We start from the raw sequence: 24,771 nt of genomic DNA on the forward strand, positions 1-24,771 counted from the left end.
TGTGGTATTTCCGAAGACAGGGGTAATTACGGAGGCTGGTTGGGATGGGTACATGGAGCAATAAAACCGGGTATCCCCCCTCTTCTCATGCATTTTGGGGGGTATTTTGTGACCTCAGCGGCAGGTATGGGGTGTAAAAAGTGGCACTCTGTGAGTCTTCGTAATCTTGCGGAGGTGCGGCGGTCTCACACAGAAGGCGCTGAACAAGCTGCTCCTGGAACTGCATGAAGGCGAGCGTTCCTGGGGCTTCTTGTAAATTACATATTACAGGTAGCGGTCTGAATAAGGCCGGGCTCACGCGGCCATATGTGGAATCTGCTTGCGGAGGCCCGCAGCGGATCCCAGCTGTGAGCCCGGCTGTGACCCTGCGTACGGCCGCGTAATGTACTGCGCATAACTGCCTACTCACATAGGCGGTCATGCACACTACACCTTTTTTTTGTTTGTTTTTTCCGCACCGTCGCTTAGCGATGACACAGGTACCCGCAGCCTGTACACAATGTAGTCGCGTATGGGCTGCGGGTATATCCGCGACCATGGAGCACAATGGGTTCTATGTTGCGGATATCTGCAGTAAAATAGAACCTGCTGCGTTCTCTTTTCTGCGAGTGGATTACACAATTAAGACCCGCTAATGTGAGCAGAAATGTGTAATCCAATGCGATTGATCTGCGTATTACCGCGGATCAGACGCATGCGGAATCCGTAATTCCTATCTGGTCATGTGAGACCGGCCTAAGGTAGATCGCTACCTTTTTATCACTGATTGCATCAGTGAGGGGAGATGAAGCTTTACCTTTTTTAAATTTTACGTGATCGCCATTATCCATTGGATAACGGCGAACACGTGATCAGGAACCATTCAGCGCGGCCCCTCGTGAAATCTCCAGGCTCTCGGCTAAGTTTTGTAGCCAGGAGCAGGGAGAATTTAAATTACCCTGGCAATCCACAGCTTTTGCGCATGCGTCTGCCATTTTGGCGACGGGTGCGTGCGCAGAAGCTGGGGTAAGGTCCTCGGATAAATCCAGGGGCCTTAGGTACATCATTTCATCCTCCCTCACGGATATGATCCATGAGGGGAGATGAAACGTCAGCTTTTTAAACTTTTTTTTTACTTTTCAAAACTTTTTTTTTTACTTTCTAAACTCTTTTTTTTTTACTTGAAATGATCACTGTTATCCATTGGATGACAGTGATCATGTCCCCAGTGACATCCCTCTGCTCCTGGCTGCACATGGCAGCCAGGAACAGAGGGATTTTGAATTTCCCGGGGCTCAAGCCCCTCTGTGCACGCGCCCGATGATTGACATCGGATGCGCATGCGCAGAGGGAGACTTCGGGTACCGGAAGACCAGGACATGGCGGAGGGTCCGAGGTGAATATTTTCACCTCCCCTTATGGATCGGATCCATGAGGGGAGGTGAAACTGACACTTTTTAAAACTTTTTCGCGATCACTGCTTCAGGAGCCGGGAGCCAGGAGATTTTGAATTTGCCGGGGCTCCCGGCCTTCTTCGCATGCGCGTGACATTTTACGTCTGGCACGCATGTGCAGAAGAGCGGCGCCGGGTCCCAGAGGACTCTTTCACTGTGGCAGACTTTAGGGAAGGCAGGTGAGTACTTTCAGCCCAGATCCGATCCATCAGGGCAGCTGAATCTTTAACTTTTTTTTGCACTTTAATGCGATCGGCGCTATCTATTGGATAGCGCCGATCACATTGCCGGGGGGACTGCCCGCAGCCCAGGATGACAGCTCCATACTGTCGACTACCTGCGGGCACCGACAGCATGGAGCTGTCACATCCTCAGCTATGAGGACACTAATCATAAGAGGATGCATGTTTCTACGTCCTCTAGGATTAAAGCCCACTTACTGAGGACTTAAAAACACTATGGGGCCGTCACTAAGGGGTTAAATATAGATAGAGACTCATCAGCATAATGGTGTGGCCACGTGACAATAATCAGCACAATGTGACCAAGAATATTCGACTACGCCCAATAGTCTCTAATTAGAATGATCCAATTTATACCATAAATGTGACAATTGTCATCCAAACCCATGCCGGAGGTGTAGAAAATAGAATCCAACAGGCAATCAAATACGGTTCATTGTTTATTAATGTGTTATACAATAGACATGAAACCAATCAAAAACACTTGGCCACATGCATACGCGGAGACTCAAAATGTCACAATTGAGATAAAACTCCGGACATTGGTGCACAGTTCCATCCAAAGCAGCAAAAATGAATAATGCGCCTCCATTACTTCCAAGATGATCTAAAAAATATAGACAAACAGATCATTAAAATATGCTTAAAATCTGCATAATACATGCGGATACTTGATGTAGCGCAACAGGTACAGCAGCTCTATAAGTATCATGAGACATTGTATTATGGTTTAACCCTTTAGGGGCCATTGTGTCCAGCTGATAAATCCAACAAAGTTCTTTCTTAAGGAGAGCCTTAGTTCTATCTCCTCCTCTTGTAGATAAGGGCACCCCATCAATCATTCGAAATTTGAATTGACTGATGGAGTGACCCTTCTCGACAAAGTGACGAGACACTGGCAAATCCATGGTTTTTGTACGTATAGTACTTTTATGTTTCCCTATCCTACTCCTCACCTCCATAGTTGTCTCACCTATGTATTGGAGCCCACATGGGCAAGTTATTAAATACACCACGTCGGATGAGGAACAGGTGTAGTAACCCCTAATCTTGTAAGACACCCCCCTGTGGGCATGATGAAATCTATCGCCTTTCAACAGGTTGCCAGAACATGAGCACCCTAAACATGGGTAGCTACCCATTCTGCATGATGTTAATGTTGTCTGTTTGGGACCCCTTTTTTTGATTCAAATACATTTTTATTATCATACATAGAAATGATGTGACATCCATTTGCTTTCAAATCAAACATTGTAATATGTGGTAAAAGCATCAAAAAACAAAAACACAAAAATAAGAGAAATGGAGCAGAATGGCGAGGGTTCTGAGTTTTGATCGTGTGTTTGGGCTGCCCAATCTAGGGGGCTGTAGACGATGTCCGACCACTTTGTGTGACGTCAGTCCTGTACATATGGCCCCGAAGGTGTTCTCTGGGTTGCCTCAGCTAGACTATGCGGGCTCATGAATCCTGCGGGCTTATGGTCTGATAGTTGGGGCTTATTCATATCTTTTGTAAATTTCCCTCATTTTCCCTTCTTTCTCCTCTTCAGTTGGGATCTGCAGAAGGGGCATCTGCTGCTACTCCTATCTAGATTGTATGGGGGTCAATTTCTCTTCAGAGGTATAAAACTTAACAAACCTGGATACGAGGGGAGGGGGGCGGCGAAGGAAAAGAAGGAAAGCGGGGGAGGGGGTGCAGTGGGGGGTGAGATATCAAGAGCGCTTGTTGTTCCCTGCCTAAAAGCCACGTTGTGAGTATGCTCTCATTTCAGGGTCTTCCCCGACCATCACTTACTCCGTCTCCTAATCAGGGGGAACCTTGTTTGACCCATCTCTTGAGGTCATCTGAGTCTCTGAATGCCACCCAGGGCTGCCAAGTCATATGGGTTGTTTCCCACGTTTTAGGGTTGTCAGCTCCCAATTCATCATATCTCATGAGGGTGTGGAGCTCCTCCACCCACATTCATCTAGTGGGAGCGGATGTGGAGCGCCAAAGCCTCGGGATAAGTCTCATTGCTATTATGAAAAATTATAGGAGGCCCGATTTTGCTTCCTTCGCTGAACTTGGAAAAGTGAGAGCAGGGCCAGCTGCGGGGTCAATGTCACCCCTGTATGCTGGATTTGGTTAAAGAGGATTATCACCTCTTCCCATAGGGTTGCTACTGGCCAGCAGTCCCACCATATGGGGGTCATTGTGCCTCTGCTCCCACCGCATCTCCAGCAAAGAGGCGAGGTCTGAGGGAAGATTTTCTGGAGTTGGTCAGGGGTCCTGTACCACCTTGATACTTTTTTAAAGTTAAGGTCTTGGATCTTACCCGCTAAGGAGATCTTGTGCGTTAGGACCCACACTTTGGACCAGTCCTCCTCCGTGAAGGCCCAACTCAGTTCTTGTTCCCACGCCTCCCTGTATCTCGGGACTTCGTCCTCCGCCTCCCGAGCCAGCAGCATCCTGTAGAGCCTGGAGATCATGTGTCTCTGGTTTGTGAGTGAGAGGCAAAGTTGCTCGAACTCCGTAAGTGGCACCGTCAAGTTTTCCTTAGGTGTCAGCGAGCTAACAAAACCTCTTAATTGTAGGTATTGGAGCCAGAATCCTGGCCGAGGTGGGTTCTGTCCCAAGATCTCAGCCATGGGTTTTAAGCCCGACTGCGTCACGACGTCCCTCAATCTGGGGGTTGGTTCGGTTGGGAGGGTCAGGAGCACCCGCTGTCTTAATGTAATTTCGAATTTCGGGTTTGCTGTCAGCGGCATTAGCGGGTCCGGAATAGTGACCAGTCCACATCTAGGTGTAAAGCTTGACCACGTCTTGATTAGTTGGAGGCCAAAGGGGGACATGTTGGGTATAGAGTTAGCCCATTTAGGTGGGATCCTGAAAGCCCTGCCCAGGCTGTTGCTATCGCCTGAATGCTCTATTTCCACCCAGAGCCTAGAGTTCCTATTTTTGAGGATGTCTAGAACGCAAGTTGCGATGTTAGCCTTGTAATAGAGGAAAAGTTCGGAAGACCCAGTCCCCCCCTCTCCTTCTCTCTTGTCAGGAGAGAGAAACGCATGCGTGGTTTGCATCCCCTCCAGACAAAGTCTGTGATTAAAGATCTGAGTTTTCTAAGAAACGATCTTGGGAATCCAAATGGGATTGTTTGGCATAGGTAGAGAAATCTGGGTAGCATGTCCATTTTTATAGAGTTGACTCGGCCGTTCCAGGAGAGATAAAGGGGACTCCATTTACCCAGGTCCCTCTCAAGGCTCTCAGCAAAAGGGGTATAGTTTAGTTTAAAAGCCTGAGAAGAGTCTGATGGGACCAGGACCCCTGGGTACTTGATGTGGGACTTATTCCAACGAAAAGGGAGCGCAGACTCTAGGTGGACAACTTTAGCCTGTGGAAGTGAGACTTTTAAGACCTCCGATTTCTGTGCATTTATTTTGTAATTACTGACCCCCCAAAATTTTTCGAATTCCATTAATAGAACAGGCATGCCGAACTGGGGGTTAGTCAGGTAGAGCAACAGGTCGTCGGCAAAAAGCACCATTTTGTGTTCCAATGGTCCAATCTTGAGTCCTATAATTGACTCGTTACTTTGGATGGCGTTGGCCAGGGCCTCCATTGTCAAGATATATAGAAAGGGGGAGAGTGGGCACCCCTGCCTCGTCCCATTGCTCACCCGGAAAGCCTCTGACAATACCCCGTTCAATCTAATCCTAACGGATGGATCTCAGTATAGAGCCATAATCCACTGGATCATCCGTGGACCCAGTCCAATTCTTTCCAACTTGGCAGAGAGGAAGGTCCAACTCACCCTATCAAAAGCCTTCTCGGCATCAATTGCCAGAAGACATAGGGGGATTTTGTCAGTCTTAGCCCTGGCTATTAGGGACATCATTTTAATGGTGTTGTCCCGGGACGAAGCCCACCTGTTCCAGATGGATTATCCGTGGTATCGCGTTCTGGAGTCTATTGGCTATTAGTTTAGCATTCATGTTAATGTCGACGTTTATTAGTGAGATTGGTCTAGAGCTTCCACAGGCCGAAGGATCCTTGTCTGCTTTGAGGATGACTGTTATGTGAGCCTGTAGGGCCTGCTGCGGGAAGGGATGGGTTCTATTTACTGCGTTGAACGCATCTAGAGCTAATGGAGAGAGCTCCTCTGCAAATAGTTTATGGAATCTAGCCGTGTAGCCATCAGGCCCTGGGCTCTTGTTCACTTTCAGATTTTTGATGATGTCTGACAATTCCAGGGGGGTAAAGTCTAATTCCAGATCTCCTGTTTCCGTAGGTGTCAGGCTCTTGGCGGCATGGTCAGTTAAATAGGAGTCGATCTCATTTTTGAGGGTCGATGCAGTGGATTGGGGGTCAGTTTCAATGTTGTAGAGCTTGTCGTAGTACTTTCTAAATTCCTCCAGAATATCCATGGTGCTATGTACCATGTGACCTTTATTGGTCTGGATCTTGGGGATATAAGTGAGCAGTGTCCTGGAATGCAATGTCTTAGCTAGTTGCCAGCGATCGCTGGTCTAGGATCTCGAGGATCTGCTGTCGAGTAGAGGAGATTTCAGCTCGCAAAAGGTCATTTTATTGGCGTTTATTTGCCGATTCTTTAGACCTCAGGATGGCTAATAAGTTTGTAAGAGCTGCTGCTCTCTCCTTATTAATTCTGGCTCCCTGTGAGATCAGTACTCCCCTCAGTACACACTTAAGTGCCTCCCATTTTACTGGAGCTGGGGTTTGGTTGTCTTGGTGAGTCTCATTGAACTCTTCAATTGCTTTCCTAATTTCTTCTACACAGGTGTGATCTCTAAGGAGATTATCATTAAGTCTCCATGAGTGGCATCTGGGGGTTGCTCCCCAACCCTCGAGACTCCCGAACACAGGGGAGTGCTCTGACCACAACAAGTCCCCATGGGAACAGGTCGGGACGCAGTCCAGCAGGCCATGCGAGACCATGAGGTAGTCAATTCTACTATAGGAATTGTGAGCTGCTGAGTGGAAAGTGTAGTCTCGTGCTTTTGGATGTAGGATTCATCAGAGGTCCACTAGGTGTAGAGTATCTAGTTTTTTCTTGAGTACCCGAGTTGCCGCTCGGGAGATGGAGGACTTACCCGATGATGTAGCTACGTTAGGGTCCATTACCATGTAGCGGTCTCCCCCCTAGGATGATTTTTGAGCCTTCTGCGAAGTCGGCTAGGTTGTTCAGCACTCTTGTTGCGAATGAGACTTGGTTCTGGTTAGGGAGATATATATTAGCAAAAGTAATTACAGCACCTACTACTTCTAGCTTAAGAGAGACAAATCTGCCTCCCGGGTCTGTTAGGGAATCAATAAGCTGGTTCTGGAGTGATCTGTGCAGTGCAATGGATACTCCACCTGCCTTTCTTGAGGTATCGCGACCATGGAACCATGTCGGGTAGTACGGGGAGGAACATGTCGGCACACACCCTTTTTTAAAGTGGGTTTCCTGGAGTAAAGCCACCATTACTTTTTTTTTATGGAGATGATACAGAACTTGTCTTCCTTTCTGCGGGCTGTTTAAGCCTTTGGTATTGTATGTGCAGAAAGTTAGACTTGCCATTTAAATTTTGGGGGAAATTAGTCTGTGTGCCTCTTATTTCACCCCAGGCAGGTTGGTAAAGGGGGGGGGGGGGCAGGGGGAACATACATGAGGAGAGGACGGGAGGGAGAGACAATAGTTTCCAACCGCATAAAACACAAACAACAAGCAAAAAGGTAAAAGAGAGAAAATAAAAAGGGGGGAAAAGGGGGCGGGGAGAACAGAAAACAAAAACGGGGAGAACTCAAGGGGCTCCCACTTGCTAGTAGTCTGCCTAGAACTGGCAGTAAGCAACAGCCGAATTAGCTGTTGGCCCTAGGTGGGAGGGTGAAGACTCCCGCTCCCCGACCCCCTGATAAACTTTTTGTTCCGAAGTGGAACTATGACGCTAGTAATGCAGCCTAAAGGTGTACCCAGACCTGTCCCAGGCCTAACTCCCCCCCCCCCCCCCCCCCCCCGATGGCCCTGGCGAGCGATCAGTATCATATAGAACAGGAAGAAAAAAAAGAAAGTGATGGAAGAGAGAGATAGTCAGGATGGAGGCGAGATAAATCATGAGATGAATGTGTTTCAACAAATTCCTTCTTCGATTTAGCCTCCATCTTCGCTCCTCTCCCTTTGGTGGGGGTCTCTGCAGCGGCGTCTTGGTCTTTTTGCTGTCGTCTGCCCGGTGTTCCTGGGGGGCAGTACCGGTAGAGAGCCAGACGACGGCCAATCTGGAAGCTGGACAGATGGTAATTTGAATGTTAGGTCTTTTAGAAATCGCATTTTTTGTAAGATCAAGTCCTTGTCTTTGTAAAAGTGTATTCTGCAGACTACGTCTCTGGGTCTGCTGGGATCGATTGGTTGGTTTCTGGCCTATGGATTCTGTCTATTTCAAGGGTAGAATCTCCGGGTCTTTTTAGTATGTTATTGAAGAAAGTTTGAGCCCATGGTTTCAATTGTGATGGTTTGACTTCTCCTGTGGGACCTCTGATTCGTAAATTATTTCTCCGATGGCGATTTTCAAAATCGTATATGAGAGTGTATAGCTCTGTGATCTGCTGGGAGTGCGAGTGTAGTTCTTGGTTGTGGGACTCTAGCGTTTCAGGTATCTTCTCCTGAGCTTCCTCCACTGTCTCGACTCTTTGGCTTCTTTGCCTAATTTCTTGTTGTAGAGCCACGACATCTTTTTTGTGTGCGGACTCGAGTTGCTGGAACAATGTGTCAATGTAGCTCTGGGTCAGCATGGCCTTTAAGTGTTTCTTCCAGTCCCATTCATCCTCACCACCGGGAGTGGTGGGCGAGCTGGGAGAGAGACCCTGGTGGGATTTGTTTTTCGTGGCTGTTGGTGAATTCGGACCTGCTTTGTGTCTGGCCAGGCATGCTGGTGCGGGGTCTTGGAGCTTTGAGCTTAGCTATATCTTGGGTATCGGGGGATTTAGCTCTCTGGGCTCTGCTATCTCTTTGCGGCAGGGGTGAGTGCATCTGCGCCACGGGCAATGAAGTGACGAGTATGCTGGCTCCGGGGCTGGTTGTTGTACACTTGTAGGCGGTCTCGTTTTCTGCATTGGATATCAAGGGCTCTTGTGGGGGAGGGGAGCCTCTCTTCAGAAATTTATTACACATTTGTGTCAGGCGCATATCCAGCGTGCCATCATCGGCAATGCACCTGACACATAGAAACTGACTCCACAGTAAGGAGTTAATCGTGGCTCATGAATGATGGCTACCAAACTGTTACAGTCAGTGCTTTTGACATATAAATCTGTCTCAAAGCATTCACCTTTTATGATGACTAGTACGTCCAGGAATTCAATCCTATCATTAGAATATTTCAAGCGAATTGCAATTCTGGCCATACACTATTCACCTCAATCTGAAAATCCAACAGTTCTGGTTCCGTACCCCTCCAGATCAGAAAGTCGTCATCTATGTATCTATGCCAGGAGACCACCAGGGGCCATTGGGTCGAGGTATATACATATTTCTTTTCAAAAATACCCATGTATATATTAGCATACGTAGGTGCTACATTCGCCCCCATGGCGGTCCCTTGGCATTGTCTATAATAGTCCCTGCAAAAATGAAGTAACTATTTGACAAAACAAATTCCAACAATGTTAGGATGACGTATTCACACCCCACCGAGAGGTTAGAGGCAATGACTCTCTGTCTCACGGCATCCAATCCTTTTTCATGTGTTATTGAAGTGTAATAAAGACACCACATCAAATGATGCCAAAATGATGTCTTCTGTAATCTTCATCAAATTCAATTTTAGCAGAAAATCGCTTGTGTCCCTGATATATGAGTCACCCATTATAGCAAATCTATGCAATACCTTATCTAAAAATATAGGCACATTGTTAAATAGGGATCCACAACCAGACACTATGGGACGGCTCGGTGGGTTGTCTAAAGATTTATGTATTTTTGGTAATACGTATATTGTAGGTACACTGGGCGAGTCAATATCCAGGAAATCATGGAGGGACTGATTAACGTTACCCTCCATGAGTGCATCCGTCAGGATGGACCATAAGGAGGACTGATACCGTGTAGTGGGATTACCCGGCAATAATTCATACACCTGGGTATCCGACAACTGTCTCAAGATCTCTGCTTCATATTTTAACAAATCCATCACCACAATAGCCCCGCCCTTGTCGGCTGGCTTGATGGTGATGGATTCGTCCTGGGCGATCACATTTATGGCTCGTCGTTCGCTCCAATTTAGATTATGTTTCACAGTATGAGATCTACTGCGGGAACGCAACTTGTTAACATCAGAATTGACTGCAGCTATATACGTTTCCACCGAGTGGTCCGTGGTCGGTGGTTGAAACATACCTCCACTACGCAGATCCACCCCATGAAGTGTAAACATATCATGGTCAGTGGGCTGCACAGCAGGAGAGGGTGTGACCACCCGTGAAGGCTCCTGTTGAGAGAAAAAAGATTTTGATTTTAACCTCCTCAAGGTCCAGGTAAAAAACCAGTCAATGCACAGAGCCGGAGAGTAAGATAGTCCTTTAGATAAAACTCTGGATTCTATATGATTAAGTGGTCTAGATGATATATTTACCACTAAGTCTGTTTCGTCATTGTGTTCTTCTTGCTGCTGGAGCCTGTTGTTCTGGGTTCCTTTCCTCCACTAATGGTGTTTCCGTCCGTCCTTTCATTACAATCCTATCCGGCCTTTTTCTTCCGTTCCCGATGTTGTTGGCTTGGATCTAAAAAATTAATCGATTAGTTAGATCCTTGAGTTGAGTCATCTGTAGACTCTGATCCAGCTGATGTGATCCCAAATGCTGTGGGTTCCCTGTTATATTGTTTTCGATATTACGTTGATTATGTCTAGGAACTCTGGTGCCATGTTCTCCTTTTATTATTTGCCAGTTATACACTTGACCTTTATCGTAGTCATCTTGGTCCCGAAACCATTTCGTGCGTTTCACCGGTTCAATGTCCTCCCTAAATTTCTGTAAAGAGGTCTCAATCCTCTTTACAATTTGGCCCCATTCATCAGATGAGATTTTCGTATTAATCTGTTCCTCAATGTCCTGTATACCAGTTAAACAGGCGGCTGCCTCAATCTGTAAGAACTCAATGTTCAACAGCATGACATCCAGCGAGAATCTATTAAAGATGTTTTCAAATTTCTGACAGAAAATGGAATTGTCAGGCAATAAAGTTGGTCTTAAGTGAGACCGTAATCCCCGCGGGATGCGTTTCACTTTATAGTATTCTAAAAAAGTCACCATGTGTAAATTTAAAGACACATACCACTTTTTCTCGTTCTCCCATTTGCGTTGTAGCACCTCAAATGGTGGAGTGCCAAAAAATGGCCCATCAAAATTGGTACCTGCAAGTATTCTTGTTGCATCTGCATCAGAGTACCATACCGATTGGTAGGTTACTGGAGCACCCTCATCCGGATTAATTCCAATAGTACTGTCCATATTAGGTGCAGGTCAGCTTGGATCCACAGTATCCAGAAAGATAAAGGTTGCCAACAGCATAACTTAATCCACCGTATGGTTGGACAGATATATGCAAAGCCACATTAGAGATCCGATCCAAAAAGATCCCATCATAGTTCCAATAGAGAAAATAAGCGTGGCAGCATCCAGGGTGCAGTTAAAAGATTGCTTATATTCCTCCAAAACGTTTAACCCCTTAGTGACGGCCCCATTGCCTTTTTATGTCCTGGCCTGCTGGGCTTAATTCCTAGAGGACGTAAAAACATGCCTCCTCTAGGAATGAAAACCCTGCAGGCTCAGGACGTGATAGCTCCATGCTGACGGTTGACGGAGGTAGCCGACAGCATGGAGCTGTCATCCAGGGTCGCGGGACCCCACCCCCGGTCACGTGATCGCGTTAAAGTCTATGGAAACTTAAACAAAGTTAAAGATTCAGCTCCCCTTAAAGATCGGATCCATAAGGGGAGCTGAGAGTACTCATCCACCGTCCTCCGCGCCATCCGGCATCGTACGTCACGCGAATGCACAGAGAGTCGGGAGGCCCGGGAAGTTAAAAACTCCCTGCTCCCAGCTAGTATGAGTAGCTGAGAGCAGGGAGCTGTCACCAGGAGCTACTAAAGGTAGCCAAGAGCTTGAAGATGTCACGGGGGGGGGGGGGGCACGGTGAGTGATCTTTGGTCACGTGATCGCCATTATCCAATGGATTATCCAGTTAAAGTTTGACGCTCTGTTCAGTTTGGGCCCCGTTGTGCATGCAGACAGAAGATTAGGGCGACAATGGCTATGTTTCTGAACACGGGACAAATGGGGGTATACATTTTTGGGTGAAAGTCTTTATTCCTATGTATGCTGTACAAAAAAACTGTTTTTATAATGACAATTGCCAAATAAACAAAAATATGAAATTTTATTTTTTCTACTCTAAATTGCATTAATTCCTAAAAAGAAACTGTGGGGTCAAAATACTCCTGACCCCCCTCAGTGAATACACTAAGGGGTGTATTTTTTAAAATGGGGTCATTTGTGGGGTTATCTATAATTCTGACACCTATGAGCCTTTGCAATCCTGGCTTGGTGCCGGAAAATAAAGTGTTCCTCAAAATGTTGATAATTAATGTTAAACTTGTACGTCTCCTAAATGTTTAAAAGAAAAAGAAAGTTTTTCAAACGTGCATCCAGAATAAAGTGAACAGATGGAAATATATATATAAATTTCTACAGTATGTTTGCACATATTTGAGATATTACAGTTGAAAATGTAGAAAAAAAAAAGACAATTTTCCCAATATTGGCACTTTTAATAAATATACACAAAATCTATGGGTCTATTTTTACTACCAAAATGAAGTACAATATCTGACGAAAAAACAATATCAGAATCACTTGGATATGCAAAGCCTTTACGGAGTTATGATATGTTAAGTGACACATGTCAGATTTCCAAAATTAAGCTCCGTCACTAAGGCGCAAACAGGCTTCGTCACAAAGGGGTTAAAACATACCACGTTTCGACTCCTGAGAGTCTTCTTCAAGTATAAAGGCATTACACACATATAGATACTTATATACATACAAAACAAATAACCAATCATAAGGAGGCAACCAATTAAGCATAATCATTAAATTCACCTGACCTGTGAGACCATGGTGTGTAGTTCCGTAGCTGCTGTGTATGTAATACACACACATCCTATCCCCCCATGGAATGCGGGTCGCGTGCACGGTTGTCATATGACCACGTGTTACCGCGGGACGCTACCACTGTGCGCATGCACGGAGTCACGCAGTCACTCATTGGCAATGAAGGATGTATAATAAAGTACTGAGATCAACTTTTGTTATTGACCAAATACTTATTTTCCACCATAATTTGCAAATAAATTCTTTAAAAATCAGACAATGTGATTTTCTGGATGTGTTTTCTCATGTTGTCTCTTATAGTTGAGGTCTACTTATGATATCAATTACAGGCCTCTCTCATCTTTTTAAGTGGGAGAACTTCTACAATTGGTATCTGACTAAATACTTTTTTCCCCACTATATGTTGCTATAATAAATGTCTTTTAATAGAAATATGCAACCGCAGTCCTATCATCTCAGATGTATTTCTTGTGGATCAAACATCCACTTAAATATAGATAGAGACTCATTAGCATAATGGTTTGGCCACATGACAATAATCAGCATAATGTGACCAAGAATATTCGACTACGCCCAATAGTCTCTAATTAGAATGTCATCCAAACCCATGCCGGAGGTGCAGAAAATAGAATCCAACAGGCAATCAAATACGGTTCCTTGTTTATTAATCTGTTATACAATAGACATGAAACCAATCAAAAAACACTTGGCCACATGCATACACGGAGACTGAAAATATCACAATTGAGATAAAACTCCGGACATTGGTGCACAGTTCCATCCAAAGCAGCAAAAACCAATAATGCGCCTCAATTACTTCCAAGATGATCTAAAAAATATAGACAAACATATCATTAAAATATGCTTAAAATCTGCATAATACATGCGGATACTTGATGTAGCGCAACAGGTACAGCAGCTCTATCAGTATCATGAGACATTGTATTGATGGTTTAACCCTTTAGGGGCCATTGTGTCCAGCTGATAAATCCAACAAAGTTCTTTCTTAAGGAGGGCCTTAGTTCTATCTTCTCCTCTTGTAGATAAAGGCACCCAATCAATCACTCGAAATTTTAATTGACTGATGGAGTGACCCTTCTCGACAAAGTGACGAGACACTGGAAAATCCATGTTTTTTGTACATATAGTAGTTTCATGTTTCCCTATCCTACTCCTCACCTCCATAGTTGTCTTACCTACGTATTGGAGCCCACATGGGCAAGTTATTAAATACACCACGTCGGATGAGGAGCAGGTGTAGTAACCCCTAATCTTGTAAGACACCCCCGTGTGGGCATGATGAAATCTGTCGCCTTTCAACAGGTTGCCACAACACAAGCAGCCCAAACATGCGTAGCTACCCATTCTGCATGATGTCAATGTTGTCTGTTTGGGACCCCTATTTTTGATTCAAATAGTTTTATTATTATACATAGAAATTATATGACATCCATTTGCTTTCAAGTCAAACATTGTAATATGTAGTAAAGCATCGAAAAACAAAAAAAACAAAAAGTAGAGAAATGGAGCAGAATGGCGAGGGTTCTGAGTTTTGATCGTGTGTTTGGGCTGCCCTCATTTTCCCTTCATTCTCCTCTTCTTTTGGGATCTGCAGAAGGGGGATCTGCTGCTACTCTTATCTAGATTGCATGGGGTCAATTTCTCTCCAGACATAGAAAACTTAACAAACCTGGATATGAGGGGGGGGGGGGGGAGGGAAAGGAGGAAAGCGGGGGAGGGGGTGGAGTGGAGGGTGAGATATCAAGAGCAATTGTTGTTCCCAGCCTCAGAGCCACGTTGTGACTGTGCTCTCATTTCAGGGTCTTCCCCGACCATCACTTACTTCATCTCCTGATCAGGGAAAACCTTGTTCAACCCATCTCTTGAGGTCGTCTGAGCCTCTGAATGCGACCCAGGGCTGCCAAGTCATGTGGGTTGTTTCCCACGTTTTAGGGTTGTCAGCTCCCAATTCATCGTATCTCATGAGGGTGTGGAGCTCCTCCACCCACATTCATCTTCTGGGAGCGGATGTGGAGCGCCAAAGCCTCGGGATAAGTCTCCTCATTGCAATTCTGAAAATTTTAGGAGGCCCGATTTTGCTTCCTTCGCTGAACCTGGGAACAGTGAGAGCAGGGCCAGCTGCGTGGTCAATGTCACTCCTGTATGGTGGATGAGGTTAGAGAGGATTATCACCTCTTTCCATAGGGTTGCTACTGGCCAGGAGTCCCACCATATGCGGGTCATTGTGCCTCTGCTACCACCGCATCTCCAGCAAAGAGGCGAGGTCTGAGGGAAGATCTTCTGGAGTTGGTCAGGGGTCCTGTACCACCTTGATTCTATTTTAAAGTTAAGGTCTTGGATCTTGCCCACTGAGGAGATCTTGTGCGTTAGGATCCACAACTTTGACCAGTCCTCCTCCGTGAGGATCTCACCCAGTTCTTGTTCCCACACCTCCCTGTATCTCGGGCTTCGTCCTCTGCCTCCCGAGCCAGCAGCATGCTGTAGAGCCTGGAGATCATGTGTCTCTGGTTTGTGAGTGAGAGGCAAAGTTGCTCGAACTTCGTGAGTGGCACCGTCAAGTTTTCCTTAGGCGTCAGTGAGCTCACAAAACCTCTTAATTGTAGGCATTGGAGCCAGAATCCTGACCGAGGTGGGTTCTGTCCCAAGATCTCAGCCATGGGTTTTAAGCCCGACTACGTCACGGCATCCCTCAATCTGGGGGTTGGCTCAGTTGGGAGGGTCAGGAGCCCCCCGCTGTCTTAATGTAATTTGGAATTGTGGGTTTGCTGTGAGCGGCATTAGCGGGCCTGGAATAGGGACCAGTCCACATCTAGGCGCGAAGCTTGACCACGTCTTGATTAGTTGGAGGCCAAAGGGGGATATGTTGGGTATAGAGTTAGCCCATTTAAGTGGGATCCACAAAGCCCCGCCCAGGCGGTTGCTACCCCTGAATGCTCTATTTCCACCCAGAGCCTAGAGTTCCTATTTTTGAGGATGTCTAGAACGCAAGTTGCGATGTTAGCCTTTTAATAGAGGGAAAAGTCCAGAAGGCCCAGTCCCCCCCTCTCCTTCTCCCTTGGCAGGAGAGAGAAACGCATGCGTGGTTTGCGTCCCCTCCAGACGAAGTCTGTGATTAAGGATCTAAGTTTTTTAATAAACGATCCTGGGAGTCCAATCGGGATTGTTTGGCATAGGTAGAGAAATCTTGGTAACACGTCCATTTTTTTAGCATTGACTCGGCCATTTCAGGAGAGATAAAGGGGACTCCATTTACCCAGGTCCCTCTCAAGGCTCTTAGCAAAAGGGGTATAGTTTAATTTAAAAGCCTGAGAAGAGTCTGATGGTACCAGGACCCCTAGGTACTTGATGTGTGACTTATTCCAACGAAAGGGGAGCGCAGACTCTAGGTGGACAACTTCGACCTGTAGAAGCAAGACTTTTAAGACCTCCGATTTCTGCGCATTTATTTTCTAATTACTGACCCTCACAAATGTTTTGAATTCATTTATTAGAACAGGCATGCTGACCCGGGGGTTAGTCAGGTAGAGCAACAGGTCGTCGGCAAAAAGCACCATTTTGTGTTCCAATGGTCCAATCTTGAGTCCTATAATTGACTCGTTACTTTGGATGGCGTTGGCCAGGGCCTCCATTGTCAAGATATATAGAAAGGGGGAGAGTGGGCACCCCTGCCTCGTCCCATTGCTCACCCGGAAAGCCTCTGACAATACCCCGTTCACTCTAATCCTAGCGGATGGATCTCGGTTTAGAGCCATAATCCACTGGATCATCTGTGAACCCAGTCCAATTCTTTCCAACGTGGCAGAGAGGAAGGTCCAACTCACCCTATGAAAAGCTTCCCGGCATCAAGTGCCAGAAGACATAGGGGGATTTTGTCAGTCTTAGCCCTGGCTATTAGGGACATCATTTTAATGGTGTTGTCCCTTGCCTTTCTGCCCGGGACAAAGCTCACCTGTTCCAGATGGATTATCCGTGGTATCGCGTTCTGGAGTCTATTGGCTATTAGTTTAGCATACATCTTAATGTCGACGTTTATTAGTGAGATTGGTCTAGAGCTTCCACAGGCCGAGGAATCCTTGTCTGGTTTGAGGATGACTGTTATGTGAGCCTGTAGGGCCTGCTGCGGGAAAGGATGGGTTCTATTTACTGCATTGAACGAATCTAGAGCTAATGGAGAGAGCTCCTCGGCAAATAGTTTATAGAATCTAGCCATGTACACATCAGGCCCTGGGCTCTTGTTCACTTTCAGATTTTTGATGATGTCTGACAATTCCAGGGGGGGGTAAAGTCTAATTCTAGATCTCCTGTTTTCGTGGGTTTCAGGCTCTTGGCGGCATGGTCAGTTAAATAGGAGTCGATCTCATTTTTGAGGGTCGATGTGGTGGATTGGGGGTCAGTTTCAATGTTGTAGAGCTTGTCGTAGTACTTTCTAAATTCCTCCAGAATGTCCGTGGTGCTATGTACCATGTGACCATTATTGGTCTGGATCTTGGGGATATAAGTGAGCAGTGTCCTGGGATGCAATGTCTTAGCTAGGTGGCTGCCACATTTGTCCCCATACTCGAAGGACTCTCTCTTTAGTTTATCTCTAAGAGCCAGCGATCGCTGGTCTAGGATCTCGAGGATCTGCTGTCGTGTAGAGGAGATTTCAGCTCGCAAAAGGTCATTTTATTGGCGTTTATTTGCCGATTCTTTAGACCTCAGGATGGCTAATAAGTTTGTAAGAGCTGCTGCTCTCTCCTTATTAATTCTGGCTCCCTGTGAGATCAGTACTCCCCTCAGTACACACTTAAGTGCCTCCCATTTTACTGGAGCTGGGGTTTGGTTGTCTTGGTGAGTCTCATTGAACTCTTCAATTGCTTTCCTAATTTCTTCTACACAGGTGTGATCTCTAAGGAGATTATCATTAAGTCTCCATGAGTGGCATCTGGGGGTTGCTCCCCAACCCTCGAGACTCCCGAACACAGGGGAGTGCTCTGACCACAACAAGTCCCCATGGGAACAGGTCGGGACGCAGTCCAGCAGGCCATGCGAGACCATGAGGTAGTCAATTCTACTATAGGAATTGTGAGCTGCTGAGTGGAAAGTGTAGTCTCGTGCTTTTGGATGTAGGATTCATCAGAGGTCCACTAGGTGTGGAGTATCTAGTTTTTTCTTGAGTACCCGAGTTGCCGCTCGGGAGATGGAGGACTTACCCGATGATGTAGCTACGTTAGGGTCCATTACCATGTAGCGGTCTCCCCCCTAGGATGATTTTTGAGCCTTCTGCGAAGTCGGCTAGGTTGTTCAGCACTCTTGTTGCGAATGAGACTTGGTTCTGGTTAGGGAGATATATATTAGCAAAAGTAATTACAGCACCTACTACTTCTAGCTTAAGAGAGACAAATCTGCCTCCCGGGTCTATTAGGGATTCAATAAGCTTGTTCTGGGGAGATCTGTGCAGGGCAATGGATACTCCACCTGCCTTTCTTGAGGTATCGCGACCATGGAACCATGTCGGATAGTACGGGGAGGAACATGTCGGCACACACCCTTTTTTAAAGTGGGTTTCCTGGAGTAAAGCCACCATTACTTTTTTTTTATGGAGATGATACAGAACTTGTCTTCCTTTCTGCGGGCTGTTTAAGCCTTTGGTATTGTATGTGCAGAAAGTTAGACTTGCCATTTAAATTTTGGGGGAAACGAGAGTCTGTGTGCCTCTTGTTTCACCCCAGGCAGGTTGGTAAAGGGGAGGGGGGGCAGGGGTAACATACATGAGGAGAGGTCGGGAGGGAGAGACAATAGTTTCCAACCGCATAAAACACAAACAACAAGCAAAAAGGTAAAAAAGAGAAAATAAAAAGGGGGGAAAAGGGGGCGGGGAGAACAGAAAACAAAAACGGGGAGACCTCAAGGGGCTCCCACTTGCTAGTAGTCTGCCCAGAACTGGCAGTAAGCAACAGCCGAATTAGCTGTTGGCCCTAGGTGGGAGGGTGAAGACTCCCGCACCCCGACCCCCTGATAAACTTTTTGTTCCAAAGTGGAACTATGACGCTAGTAATGCAGCCTAAAGGTGTACCCAGACCTGTCCCAGGCCTAATTCCCCCCTCCCCCCCGATGGCCCTGGCGAGCAATCAGTATCATATAGAACAGGAAGAAAAAGAAGAGAGTGATGGAAGAGAGAGATAGTCAGGATGGAGGCGAGATAAATCATGAGATGAATGTGTTTCAACAAATTCCTTCTTCGATTTAGCCTCCATCTTCGCTCCTCTCCCTTTGGTGGGGGTCTCTGCAGCGGCGTTTTGGTCTTTTTGCTGTCGTCTGCCTGGTGTTCCTGGGGGGCAGTACCGGTAGAGAGCCAGACGACGGCCAATCTGGAAGCTGGACAGATGGTAATTTGAATGTTAGGTCTTTTAGAGATCGCGTTTTTTGTAGGATCAAGTCCTTGTCTTTGTAAAAGTGTATTCTGCAGACTACGTCTCTGGGCCTGCTGGGATCGGTTCGTTTCGGAGCTATCGATTCTGTCTATTTCAAGGGTAGAATCTCCGGGTCTTTTTAGTATGTTATTGAAGAAAGTTTGAGCCCATGGTTTCAATTGTGATGGTTAGACTTCTCCTGTGGGACCTCTGATTCGTAAATTATTTCTCCGATGGCGATTTTCAAAATCGTGTATGAGAGTGTATAGCTCTGTGATCTGCTGGGAGTGCGAGTGTAGTTCTTGGTTGTGGGACTCAAGCGTTTCAGGTATTTTCTCCTGAGCTTCCTCAACTGTCTCGACTCTCTGGCCTATTTGCCTAATTTCTTGTTGTAGAGCCACGACATCTTTTTTGCGTGCGGACTCGAGTTTTTGGAACAATGTGTCAATGTAGCTCTGGGTCGGCATGGCCTTTAAGTGTTTCTTCCAGTCCCATTCATCCTCACCACCGGGAGTGGTGGGCGAGCTGGGAGAGAGACCCTGGTGGGATTTGTTTTTCGTGGCTGTTGGTGAATTCGGACCTGCTTTGTGTCTGGCCAGGCATGCTGGTGCGGGGTCTTGGAGCTTTGAGCTTAGCTGTATCTTGGGTATCGGGGGATTTAGCTCTCTGGGCTCTGCTATCTCTGCGGCAGGGGTGAGTGCATTTGCGTCATGGGCAATGAAGTGACGAGTACGCTGGCTCCGGGGCTGGTTGTTGTACACTTGTAGGCGGTCTCGTTTTCTGCATTGGATATCAAGGGCTCTTGTGGGGGAGGGGAGCCTCTCTTCAGAAATTTATTACACATTTGTGTCAGGCGCATATCCAGCGTGCCATCATCGGCAATGCGCCTGACACATAGAAACTGACTACACAGTAAGGAGTTAATCGTGGCTCGTGAATGATAGCTACCAAACTCCAAAAGACTGTTACAGTCAGTGTTTTTGACATATAAATCTGTCTCAAAGCATTCACCTTTTATGATGACTAGTACGTCCAGGAATTCAATCCTATCATAAGAATATTTCAAGCAAATTGCAATTCTGGCCATACACTATTCACCTCAATCTGAAAATCCAACAGTTCCTGTTCCGTACCCCTCCAGATCAGAAAGTCGTCATCTAAATATCTATGCCAGGAGACCACCAGGGGCCATAGGGTCAGGGTATATACATATTTCTTTTAAAAAAGACCCATGTATATATTAGCATACGTAGGTGCTACATTCGACCCCATGGCGGTCCCCTGGCATTGTCTATAATAGTTCCCTGCAAAAATGAAGTAACTATTTACTTCATGTTAGGATGACGTATTCACACCCCACCGAGAAGTTAGAGAAAATGACTCTCTGTCTCACGGCATCCAATCCTTTTTCATGTGTTATTGAAGTGTAATAAAGACACCACATCAAGTGATGCCAAAATGATGTCTTCTGTAATCTTCATCAAATTCAATTTTAGCAGAAAATCGCTTGTGTCCCTGATATATGAGTCACCCATTATAGCAAATCTATGCAATACCTTATCTAAAAATATAGACACATTGTTAAATAGGGATCCACAACCAGACACTATGGGACGGCCCGGTGGGTTGTCTAAAGATTTATGTATTTTTGGTAATACGTATATTGTAGGTACAATGGGCGAGTCAATATCCAGGAAATCATGGAGGGACTGATTAATGCTACCCTCCATGAGTGCATCCGTCAGGATGGACCGTAAGGAGGACTGATATCGTGTACTGGGATTACCCAGCAATAATTCATACACCTGGGTATCCGACAACTGTCTCAAGATCTCTGCTTCATATTTTAACAAATCCATCACCACAATAGCCCCGTCCTTGTCGGCTGGCTTGATGGTGATGGATTCATCCTGGGCGAGCACATTTATGGCTCGTCGTTCGCTCCAATTAAGATTATGTTTCACAGTATAAGATCTTGTGCGGGAACGCAACTTGTTAACATCAGAATTGACCGCAGCTATATACGTTTCCACCGAGTGGTCTGTGGTTGGGGGTTGAATCATACTTCCACTACGCAGACCCACCCCATGAAGTGTAAACATCATGGTCAGTGGGCTGCACAGCAGGAGAGGGTGTGACCACCCGTGACGGCTCCTGTTGAGAGAAAATAGATTTTGATTTTAACCTCCTCAAGGTCCAGGTAAAAAACCAGTCATTGCACTGAGCCGGACAGTAAGATAGTCCTTTAGATAAAACTCTGGATTCTATATGATTAAGTGGTCTAGATGATATATTTACCACTAAGTCTGTTTCGTCATTGTGTTCTTCTTGTTGCTGGAGCCTGTAGTTCTGTTCGTGGGTTCCTTTCCTCCACTAATGGTGTTTCTGTCCGTCCCTTCATTGCAATCCGATCCGGCCTTTTTCTTCCGTTCCCGATGTTGTTGGCTTGGATCTAAAAAATTAATCGATTTGTTAGATCCTTGAGTTGAGTCATCTGTAGACTCCGATCCAGCTGATGTGAACCCAAATGCTGTGGGTTCACTGTTATATTGTTTTCTGATATTACGTTGATTATGTCTAGGAACTCTGGTGCCATGTTCTCCTTCTACTATTTGTCAGTTATACACTTGACCTTTATCGTAGTCATCTTGGTCCCGAAACCATTTCGTGCGTTTCACCGCTTCAATGTCCTCCTTAAATTTCTATAAAGAGGTCTCCATCCTCTTCACAATTTGGCCCCATTCATCAGATGAGATTTTCGTATTAATCTGTTCCTCAATGTCCTGTATACCAGTTAAACAGGCGGCTGCCTCAATCTGTAAGAACTAGAGATGAGCGAACGCGTTCGTCCGAGCTTGATATTCGTGCGAATATTAGGGTGTTCGGGATGTTCGTTATTCGTGACGAACACCATGCGGTGTTCTGGTTACTTTCACTTCCTTCCCTGAGACGTTAGCGCGCTTTTCTGGCCAATTGAAAGACAGGGAAGGCATTACAACTTCCCCCTGCAACGTTTAAGCCCTATACCACCCCCCTGCTGTGAGTGGCTGGCGAGATCAGGTGTTCGCCTAATATAAAAGTCGGCCCCTCCCGCGGCTCGCCTCAGATGCGGTGTGAGTTAGATGAGGGACAGTGCTGTTTATACCGGAGCTGCTGTAGGGAAAGAATTGGTAGTTAGTGTAGGCTTCAAGACCCCCCAAAGGTCCTTATTAGGGCCACTGATAGCTGTGTGTTGGCTGCTGTTAGCAGTGGGATTTTTTTTTCTTTCTCAAAATCGCCTCTGCAGACCGTTGCACCTGGCATTAGGGACAGAAGTGCTGCATAGGCAGGGAGAGTGTTAGGAGTGAGTGTAGCCTTCAAGAACCTCAACGGTCCTTTCTAGGGCCATATTTATCCGTGTGCAGTACTGTCCAGGCTGCTGTTGGCTGTGCTGCATTTTTTTTGGGCTTCTCAAAATCGCCTCTGCAGAGCATTGCACCCTCCATTGATACTGCAGGGAAAGAATTGTATAGGCAGGGCCACAACACAGTTATTATTCATAGAATATACGCAGTGCTGCCTGTTGGTGGGAAAAAACTGAAAAGAAATCTATTTGTCCAGCCTGTGTCCGTCCTTACGCCTGTGTAGACGTGTGAGCTGCGTGAAAAACATTGCTAAATCATACGCAGCCAGCTACGCTTTACTGCTGGGTTCGCCATTTGCTTTCCTTAATTGGGGAAAAAAATACCTGCTCTCCAAGAGTTATAATAACTCTGCTACCCTCACGTTCTGTGACACATAAGCAGGGACACAGCGCAGTTATTAAACTTCGCAGGTTCATTGAATATACGCAGTGCTGCCTGTTGGTGGGAAAAAACTGAAAACAAATCTATTTGTCCAGCCTGTGTCCGTCCTAAGGGCTGTGGACACGTGTGAGCTGCGTGAAAAACATTGCTAAATCATACGCAGCCAGCTACGCTTTACTGCTGGGTTCGCCATTTGCTTTCCTTAATTGGGAAAAAAAATACCTGCTCTCCAAGAGTTATAATAACTCTGCTACCCTCACGTTCTGTGACACATAAGCAGGGACACAGCGCAGTTATTAAACTTCGCAGGTTCATTGAATATACGCAGTGCTGCCTGTTGGTGGGAAAAAACTGAAAAGAAATCTATTTGTCCAGCCTGTGTCCGTCCTTACGCCTGTGTAGACGTGTGAGCTGCGTGAAAAACATTGCTAAATCATACGCAGCCAGCTACGCTTTACTGCTGGGTTCGCCATTTGCTTTCCTTAATTGGGGAAAAAAATACCTGCTCTCCAAGAGTTATAATAACTCTGCTACCCTCACGTTCTGTGACACATAAGCAGGGACACAGCGCAGTTATTAAACTTCGCAGGTTCATTGAATATACGCAGTGCTGCCTGTTGGTGGGAAAAAACTGAAAACAAATCTATTTGTCCAGCCTGTGTCCGTCCTTACGCCTGTGTAGACGTGTGAGCTGCGTGAAAAACATTGCTAAATCATACGCAGCCAGCTACGCTTTACTGCTGGGTTCGCCATTTGCTTTCCTTAATTGGGAAAAAAAATACCTGCTCTCCAAGAGTTATAATAACTCTGCTACCCTCACGTTCTGTGACACATAAGCAGGGACACAGCGCAGTTATTAAACTTCGCAGGTTCATTGAATATACGCAGTGCTGCCTGTTGGTGGGAAAAAACTGAAAAGAAATCTATTTGTCCAGCCTGTGTCCGTCCTTACGCCTGTGTAGACGTGTGAGCTGCGTGAAAAACATTGCTAAATCATACGCAGCCAGCTACGCTTTACTGCTGGGTTCGCCATTTGCTTTCCTTAATTGGGGAAAAAAATACCTGCTCTCCAAGAGTTATAATAACTCTGCTACCCTCACGTTCTGTGACACATAAGCAGGGACACAGCGCAGTTATTAAACTTCGCAGGTTCATTGAATATACGCAGTGCTGCCTGTTGGTGGGAAAAAACTGAAAACAAATCTATTTGTCCAGCCTGTGTCCGTCCTTACGCCTGTGGAGACGTGTGAGCTGCGTGAAAAACATTGCTAAATCATACGCAGCCAGCTACGCTTTACTGCTGGGTTCGCCATTTGCTTTCCTTAATTGGGAAAAAAAATACCTGCTCTCCAAGAGTTATAATAACTCTGCTACCCTCACGTTCTGTGACACATAAGCAGGGACACAGCGCAGTTATTAAACTTCGCAGGTTCATTGAATATACGCAGTGCTGCCTGTTGGTGGGAAAAAACTGAAAAGAAATCTATTTGTCCAGCCTGTGTCCGTCCTTACGCCTGTGGAGACGTGTGAGCTGCGTGAAAAACATTGCTAAATCATACGCAGCCAGCTACGCTTTACTGCTGGGTTCGCCATTTGCTTTCCTTAATTGGGAAAAAAAATACCTGCTCTCCAAGAGTTATAATAACTCTGCTACCCTCACGTTCTGTGACACATAAGCAGGGACACAGCGCAGTTATTAAACTTCGCAGGTTCATTGAATATACGCAGTGCTGCCTGTTGGTGGGAAAAAAC

The sequence above is a fragment of the Eleutherodactylus coqui genome, chromosome 8 (genome assembly GCF_035609145.1).
Source record: "Eleutherodactylus coqui strain aEleCoq1 chromosome 8, aEleCoq1.hap1, whole genome shotgun sequence".
Taxonomy (NCBI): domain Eukaryota; kingdom Metazoa; phylum Chordata; class Amphibia; order Anura; family Eleutherodactylidae; genus Eleutherodactylus; species Eleutherodactylus coqui.